At 37.4% G+C, this 9,290-nt stretch overlaps 1 pseudogene; it reads right to left on the reverse strand.

Moving 5' to 3' along the window:
- Positions 1 to 224: 224 nt before the first annotated feature.
- LOC137771854 (cleavage and polyadenylation specificity factor subunit 5 pseudogene) lies at positions 225 to 1,056 on the reverse strand (annotated as a pseudogene).
- Between the last annotated feature and the right edge of the window lie 8,234 nt (positions 1,057 to 9,290).

The following is a 9,290-nucleotide window of genomic DNA, read 5'->3' on the forward strand; positions in this document are numbered from 1 at the left end:
CTAAGCTTGCCGCTGTCTCTTAACATTCACCTGCCTAGTGGGGGAAAAGCAATCCTTGCCTGTAAGAATTCTACAAATTTAGTGTGAAATTAAAAAACAAAACAACAAAAAATAACAAATAGAAAGCAGTTCACTTTCTTTAATGTTGTACAAAAAAGTATGAGTAGAACCAAAAGCAAATTAAACATGATCACATTTGTTTACACCACAATCGAGTTTTTCATATTAACTTTACTATTCAAACAATAGAAAGTAGGTGGTAATTTAGGGACTGGGGAAGAGATAAACCAAAAAAACGTTTCTAGCATGTTTATTCTACACCGTATACAGCTCTGCTCACAGAGACGGCGTCTCTTACTTCTCTGCTGCGCAGGAATTCAGTTGTATGTAAAATTGAACCTGCTCAAAAGCTGTGGGAGACTAGAAATGATGGGTCCATATCCGGGTGCATTGTCATACAGTTCAAACAGTGGTGCAGCTACCAGCTTGCAGTTTTTAGGGACTGCACACAAGGCTTTCTCTTGAAGCTGAACCAAAACCAACTTACGTTCCTTAGGTTTTGTAATATGTGCAGGTATATACGGACACTGAGGAAGGTCAGCATTCGTTCTCCAGCGGTCACCAGTGCAGTCATCAACACCCCAGCCTTGCAGGACTCCATCTCGACAAACCTGTATCTGTCATTAAGCGTTTTAGTCCTTCAACTTCATCTTCTCCTGGGTTAAGCTCAACGCCAGGTAATTTAAAGAAAGTTGTTCCCAGCTGCAGCAGTAACACATGGGGTAGCCGGTGCTCATGGACAATCAAAACCCCTTCTACAGTCCTCCTGATGCCAATTTTATCAAATTCCTCCCGCATGCGCGGAAATCTGGCTGCAACGGAGCTGTCCTTCTCGCAGAGGCGCACTTTTGTACCAAAAGTGTAACTGGTAAGAGGGTACAGGTTGGTGGTGCGCTCCAGGGTGAGGGGCTCCGTCCGCTGGATGTACTTGCGGTCGAGCTGGTTGACCCCGCGGGGCCAGCCGCTCTGCTAGCGATTGCGCGGCGCCGCGGACATGCTGGCGAGCTCGGGCACAAGCGGCGAGCGGAAAAGGAGAGGCGGGGAGACTTGCCCTGCGCTGGCAGCGGTGATCTGCGTCCCACTCAGCAGCCGCCGCCAGCCATGAACAAGAAAGCACCGGAGGAGCAGTACCGTTAAATTTAAAACAGAGTCTACTTAGTGTGAAGGCCATTTGGAAGGAAATATTCAAATATTCCTGGGGTGCTTCACAAGACAAAGAGCTGGACGAAGTCTCCCCACAATCCTCTTTTTTTACTAAGCCCACATCAGATCAGAGAAACAATTAACATAGAGTCGTTCCAGAGGTTCCACAATCTTGAAATTCTTATAACCGGCATCCCTAGTCTCTCGATATTGCCTTTCTATTTCTTCTTGAGTAAGCTCTTGGAAGGCTTTGAATAGTGTAATGACATGATGTAGTATGTTTTTACATTACCATTTTGGCTGTGTTATGTTTATCATATAGCCAGAGATCTATTAGGGGGCTATTGTAACACTCCGGAAAAGATATGATTTTGGCTTGGACCATGGTAATATCAGTGGATATGGTAAGAAGTGGGAAGATGTGGGTTGTGAAAGAAAGATTTAAGAATGACACCAAGAGTTTTGTTCTGAACAACTGAAGGTACGACAATGTTTTTGCTAAGTGATGAATGATTGAACAAGTTCATGAATGATCCCACCATCTGTCTATTCATTCCATGGATGTCAGATAATTCATATCTGTATTACTGAATGACTTGTAAAGACCCTTTACCAGGAGTGAGGCAGTTTTCCTTGTGGTTACCAGTCTCCAAGGCAGTACATACTTCAGACTGTGTTGGCCCCAGTCAGCCAGCAGAGGGCAGCAGAGGTGGCTGATCCATAGATCAAGGATTTTTTTTGCTTCAAATGTTAAATTATCCTGGAGTTATCCTAAAGCCCCTGGGTGCAGATTGTTTGGGATAACAGGTGACTTTATCTTATTACATTAAATGTAGTTGATGTTGCATGTCTTTTATTACAACCTACTGTGACTTTGGGACATTATGGCCAGAACACTTGTGAGGGAGAAATAACAAGTGGATGTTACTGTGTATCTCTCCAGGGAACATGTTCTCAGAATTGACTTCTTCATCCATCAGATCTCTCTCTCTCTCTCTCTCTCTCTTTTTTTTTTTTGGCTTCACCACCCGGTTTGTGGGATCTTAGTTCTCCGGCTAGGGATCGAAACTGTGACCCCTGCAGTGTGGAAGCACAGAGTTCTAACCACTAGTCTGCCAGGGAATTCCCCAGATATCTCTGACACAGGGATTCCTACTCTGCCATTGTCTGCTTCCCTAAATGTTTTTCTTAAATATGACATAAAATAAAAGTAAAAAGCAATTTCTCAAAAATCACAAGCAAAATGGAACAAAAACAAATTGTGTTTTAAGTTGATGGCTGAACCATACAGAAATAAATTATTGCAACTAACTTTAAAGCACAGCAATTTATTATATGTCCATTGTGTGATATATCCTAAAGATAAAAATAAGTAGGGATTTCCCTGGGGGTCCAGTGGTTAGGACTCCGTGCTTCCACTGCAGGGGGCACGGGTCGATCCCTGGTTGGGGAACTAGGATCCTTCTGCTGCGTGGTGTGGTCAAAATATTTAAAAAAATAAAAATAAGTAGAATTGACACTAAAAGTTACAAAATTTTCAGTAATAACATTATTAGAAATAATATTAATATTTTTCTGAAATTATTCTATATGTATGCACACATATATACATGATTATGCAATTAAACAAACAATAGGTTGATAATTTAAATAGTTATACTAATGTCATAATGACATAGACATAATGTTCCTAATGTCATTAGGAACCAGGATTTTCACTGAAAGAGAGAAGAATTTCAAATAAAGGAAAACAGAGACATTAAGTAAAAATCATGTAATCTGAAACATGTATTGGAAATATCAATATAAACTCATGATGAATTTTCTCTTTAGGGGAAATAACACACAAACACATATTTTTCAGATCACACATGCATTTCATGTCCAAGCTGGAAACCCTGGAAACAGTGATGAACCCAGGTTATGATCTCTAAATATAATTTCCCAATGAAGGAAAACATTGCCCTTGGAGAAATGGTTGATTCCAAGTCCGGGAAAGGAAAGGAACAAGGTAAGCCTAGATCTTATTGAACTGGAAAGAAAGGAAACTTTCAAAGACTAGCGGAATCATGTCCAAAGGACTCAGAAGCTAACTTGAAGGGACTCCCACTGACCAAGAATAATAATTTCAGTGGATAGAAACATTTCGAATGTAATAAAACCCAAGATTTCATGACGATATCAAAAATATAAAGATCTTTGGTAACCAACTCATCGTTCTGAAAACCGGTAAATAAAGGAAAAGATAGCATTTATTCTCCCTTTCCTGTACTAACTCTATCTCACCAAAGAGGTATTACGGGTAAGTACTTTGTAGACGATTTCTAGCTAATGAATGCAGAAAGAATGATAGATTTAGAATATCACCATTTTTGGCCTGTGTCATATATCTATTGGACAGTGCCAGTCTGGAGCGTGGTTTGGAAGGAAATGTCGTGGATGTTCCAGCTTGCCTCAAGGCCAGATGGTGCTCCTGAGCCTGGGCTCAGATTTTGGTTTGGAGCAGTGGTTTTCAAAGTTTGGTCCCCAAAACAGCATCTTTGGCATTACTTAAGAATTCTTAGGCTGCATCCAAGACTGCTCTTAAAAATAAAGTCTAATAATCTGAAAAAAAATATCACCATTTTGTAACTCAGTGCACTTAGGCAAAGGTCATGAACGGCTGCTGAAACAAATAAGTGAATAGCTGATAGGGAGCATTATAATGGTAGGAAAAGTCTGACAATAACTAGACTCACCGATGGATCTTGACCGTCAGAAAAGAGAGATAATCATACTTTACTTGCCTCCTAATCTGATGCAGTAGAAAGTGCACAAACACGATTGTGAAACGTTCTTGCTATAGAATTAAACCTGAACCTGATCAAGATTCTTGATCTAATTGCAAGTTTACAGAAAATACAGACTGTAGAAAAATAGGGTAAACAGCACGAAGGCTTCAGAAAAACAAATTAAACAAATCCAGAATGTGTGAAAATCTGCAGGACAAACAACCCGATTTTTTTTCAACACATATATTGAACAGAGATAAAAAGAAAAAAAAGAGTGGCAGGTCTTGTTTGAATTTTTATTCAAACAAATCAACAATAAAGAGATGCTTGTAGGGAAATTGAATGCTGTCTAGATGTTCTACAACAGAAAGAAATTGTTAATTATTTTATCTATGTTAATTGCACTGAGTATATTTTTTAAAGTCATCTTTTAGAGATACATAATGAAGTATTTCCAGGTAAAATATTAGGATATATGGAATTTTTAAAGAAAAAATCCAGTAGTTGATGGTGTGTGTTGGGTGTGTAGGAGGTATACTACCTCTTTTTCTTTTTTTAATTTTTTTAATTATTTTTTTGAATTTTATTTTATTTATTTTTTATACAGCAGGTTCTTATTAGTGATCTATTTTATACATATTAGTGTATATATGTCAATCCCAATCTCCCAATTCATCCCCCTTACCGTTGCTTTCCCCCCTTGGTGTCCATACATTTGTTCTCTATGTCTGTGTCTCTATTTCTGCCTTGCAAACAGGTTCATCTGTACCATTTATCTAGATTCTACATATATGCATTAATGTATGATATTTGTTTTTCTCTTTCTGACTTACTTCACTCTGTATGACAGACTCTAGGTCCATCCACATCTCTACAAATGACCCAATTTCGTTCCTTTTTATGGCTGAGTAATATTCCACTGTATATGTGTACCACATCTTTTTTTTTTTTTTTTTTTTTTTTCGTACCACATCTTCTTTATCTATTCCTCTGTTGATGGACATTTAGGTTGCTTCCACATTCTGGCTGTTGTAAAGAGTGCTGCAGTGAACATTGGGGGTGCATGTGTCTTTTTGAATTATGGTTTTTTCTGGATATGTGCCTAGTAGTGGGATTGCTGAGTCATATGGTAATTCTATTTTTAGTTTTTTAAGGAGCCTCCATACTGTTCTCCATAGTGGCTGTATCAATTTACATTCCCACCAACAGTGCAAGAGGGTTCCCTTTTCTCCACACCCCTCCAGCATTTGTTGTTTGTAGATTTTCTGATGATGCCCATTCTAACCAGTGTGAGGTGATACCTCATTGTTATTTTGATTTGAATTTCTCTAATAATTAGTGATGTTGAGCAGCTTTTCATGGGCATGTTGGCCATCTGTATGTCTTCTTTGGAGAAATGTCTATTTAGGTCTTCTGCCCATTTTTTGATTGCGTTGTTTGTTTTTTGATATTGAGCTCCATGAGCTGCTTGTATATTTTGGAGATTAATCGTTTGTCCATTGATTCATTGGCAAATATTTTCTCCCATTCTGAGGGTTGTCTTTTTATCTTGTTTATAGTTTCCTTTGCTGTGCAAAAGCTTTGAAGTTTCATTAGGTCCCATTTGTTTATTTTTGTTTTTATTTCCATTACTCTAGGAGGTGGGTCAAAAAGATCTTGCTGTGATTTATGTCATAGAGTGTTCTCCCTATGTTTTCCTCTAAGAGTTTTAGAGTGTCCAGTCTTACATTTAGATCTTTAATCCATTTTGAATTTATTTTTGTGTATGGTGTTAGGGAGTGTTCTAATTTCATTCTTTTACTTGTAGTTGTCCAGTTTTCCCAGCACCACTTATTGAAGAGACTGTCTTTTCTCCATTGTATATCCTTGCCTCCTTTGTCATAGATTAGTTGACCATAGACGTGTGGGTATATCTCTGGGCTTTCTATCCTGTTCCGTTGATCTATATTTATGTTTTTGTGCCAGTACCATATTGTCTTGATTACTGTAGCTCTGTAGTATAGTCTGAAGTCAGGGAGTCTGATTCCTCTAGCTCCGTTTTTTTCCCTCAAGATTGCTTTGGCTATTCGGGGTCGTTTGTGACTCCATACAAATTTTAAGATTTTTTGTTCTAGTTCTGTAAAAAATGCCATTAGTAATTTGATAAGGATTGCATTGAATCTGTAGATTGCTTTGGGTAGTATAGTCATTTTCACAATATTGATTCTTCCAATCCAAGAACATGGTATATCTCTCCATCTGTTCACGTCATCTTTGACTTCTTTCATCAGTGTCTTATAGTTTTCTGAGTACAGGTCTTTTACCTCCTTAAGTATGTTTATTCCTAGGCATTTTATTCTTTTTGCTGCAATGGTGAATGGGATTGTTTCCTTAATTTCTCTTTCTGATCTTTCATCGTTAGTGTATAGGAATGCAAGAGATTTCTGTGCATTAATTTTGTATCCTGCAACTTTACCACATTCATTGATTAGCTCTAGTAGCTCTCTGGTGGCATCTTTAGGATTATCTATGTATAGTATCATGTCATCGGTAAAACAGTGACAGTTCTACTTCTTCTTCTCCAATTTGTATTCCTTTTATTTCTTTTTCTTCTCTGATTGCCATGGCTAGGACTTCCAAAACTATGTTGAATAATAGTGGGGAGAGTGGACATCCTTGTTCCTGATCTTAGAGGAAATGCTTTCAGTTTTTCACCACTGAGAATGAAGTTTGCTGTGGGTTTGTCATATATGGCCTTTATTATGTTGAGGTAGGTTCCCTCTATGCCTACTTTCTGGAGAGTTTTTTTTTTTTTTTATCATAAATGGGTGTTGAATTTTGTCAAAAGCTTTTCCTGCATCTATTGAGATGATCATATGGTTTTTTATTCTTCAGTTTGTTAATATGGTGTATCACATTGATTGATTTGCGTATATTGAAGAATCCTTGCATCCCTGGGATAAATCCTGCTTGATCATGGTGTATGATCCTTTTAATGTGTTGTTGGATTCTGTTTGCTAGTATTTTGTTGAGGATTTTTGCTTCTATATTCATCAGTGATATTGGTCTGTAATTTTCTTTTTTGTAGTATCTTGGTCTGGTTTTGGTATCAGGGTGATGGTGGCCTCATAGAATGAGTTTGGGAGTGTTCCTTCCTCTGCAATTTTTTGGAAGAGTTTCAGAAGGATGGGTGTTAGCTCTTCTCTAAATGTTTGATAGAATTCACCTGTGAAGCCATCTGGTCCTGGACTTTTGTTTGTTGAAGATTTTTCATCACAGTTTCAATTTCATTACTTGTGATTGGTCTGTTCATATTTTCTATTTCTTCCTGGTTTAGTCTTGGAAGCTTATACCTTTCTAAGAATTTGTCCATTTCTTCCAGGTTGTCCAATTTATTGGCATGGAGTTGCTTGTAGTAGTCTCTATGATGCTTTGTATTTCTGTGGTGTCCATTGTAACTTCTCCTTTTTCATTTCTAATTTTATTGATTTGAATCCACTCCCTCTTTTTCTTGATGAGTCTGGCTAAAGGTTTATCAATTTTGTTTATCTTCTTAAAGAACCAGGTTTTAGTTTTATTGATCTTTGCTATTGTTTTCTTTGTTTCTATTTCATTTATTTCTGCTCTGATCTTTATGATTTCTTTCCTTCTGCTAACTTTGGGTTTTGTTTGTTCTTCTTTCTCTAGTTCCTTTAGGTGTAATGTTAGATTGTTTATTTGAGATTTTTCTTGTTTCTTGAGGTAGGATTGTATTGCTATTAACTTCCCTCTTAGAACTGCTTTTGCTGCATCCCATAGATTTTGGGTCATCGTGTTTTTGTTGTCATTTGTCTCTAGATACGTTTTGATTTCCTCTTTGATTTCTTCAGTGATCTCTTGGTTATTTAGTAACATATTGTTTAGCCTCCATGTGTTTGGGTTTTTTATGTTTTTTTCTCTGTAATTGATTTCTAATCTCATAGCGTTGTGGTTGGAAAAGATGCTTGATATGATTTCAATTTTCTTAAATTTACTGAGGTTTGATTTGTGACCCAAGACGTGATCTATCCTGGAGAATGTTCCATGTGCACTTGAGAAGAAAATGTAATCTGCTGTTTTCCAATGGAATGTCTTATAAATATCAATTGAATCTATCTGGTCTAATGTGTCATTTAAAGCTTGTGTTTCCTTATTCATTTTCTGTCTGGATGATCTGTCCATCGGTGTAAGTGAAGTGTTAAAGTCCCCCACTATTATTGTGTTACTGTCGTTTTGCTCTTTTATAGCTGTTAGCATTTGCCTTATGTATTGAGGTGCTCCTATGTTGGGTGCATATATATTTATAATTGTTATATCTTCTTCTTGATTGATCCCTTGATCATTATGTAGTGTCCTTCCTTGCCTCTTGTAACATTCTTCATTATAAAGTCTATTTTATCTTATATGAGTATAGCTACTCCAGCTTTCTTTTGATTTCCATGTTCATGGAATATCTTTTTCCATCCGCTCACTTTCAGTCTGTATGTGTCCCTAGGTCTGAAGCAGGTCTCTTGTAGACAGCATTTACATGGGTCTTGTTTTTGTATCCATTCAGCAAGCCTGTATCTTTTGGTTGGAACATTTAATCCATTCACATTTAAGGTAATTATTGATATGTATGTTCCTATGACCATTTTCTTAATTGTTTTTGGTTTGTTTTTGTAGGTCCTTTTCTTCTCTTGTGTTTCCCACTTAGAGAAGTTCCCTTAGCATTTGTTGTAGAGCTGGTTTGGTGGTGCTGAATTCTCTTAGCTTTTGCTTGTCTGTAAAGCTTTTGATTTCTCCATCGAATCTGAATGAGATCCTTGCCGGGTAGTGTAATCTTAGCTGTAGGTCCTTCCCTTTCATCACTTGAACTATATCATGCCACTCCCTTCTGGCTTGTAGAGTTTCTGCTGAGAAATCAGCTGTTAACCTTATGGGAATTCCCTTGTATGTTATTTGTTGTTTTTCCCTTGTTGTTTTTAATAATTTTTCTTTGTCTTTAATTTTTGTCAATTTGATTACTATTTGTCTCAGCATGTTTCTCCTTGGGTTTAACCCACCTGGGACTCTCTGCATGTCTTGGACTTGGGTGGCTATTTCCTTTCCCATGTTAGGGAAGTTTTCGACTATAATCTCTTCAAATATTTTCTCAGGTCCTTTCTCTCTCTCTTCTCCTTCTGTGACCCCTATAATGCAAATGTTGTTGCATTTAATGTTGTCCCAGAAGTCTCTTAGGCTTTCTTCATTTCTTTTCATTCTTTTTTCTTTAGTCTGTTCTGCAGCAGTGAATTCCACCATTCTGTCTTCCAGGTCACTTATCCGTTCTTCTGCCTC

Source organism: Eschrichtius robustus, chromosome 11 (assembly GCF_028021215.1).
Source record: "Eschrichtius robustus isolate mEscRob2 chromosome 11, mEscRob2.pri, whole genome shotgun sequence".
NCBI lineage: Eukaryota > Metazoa > Chordata > Mammalia > Artiodactyla > Eschrichtiidae > Eschrichtius > Eschrichtius robustus.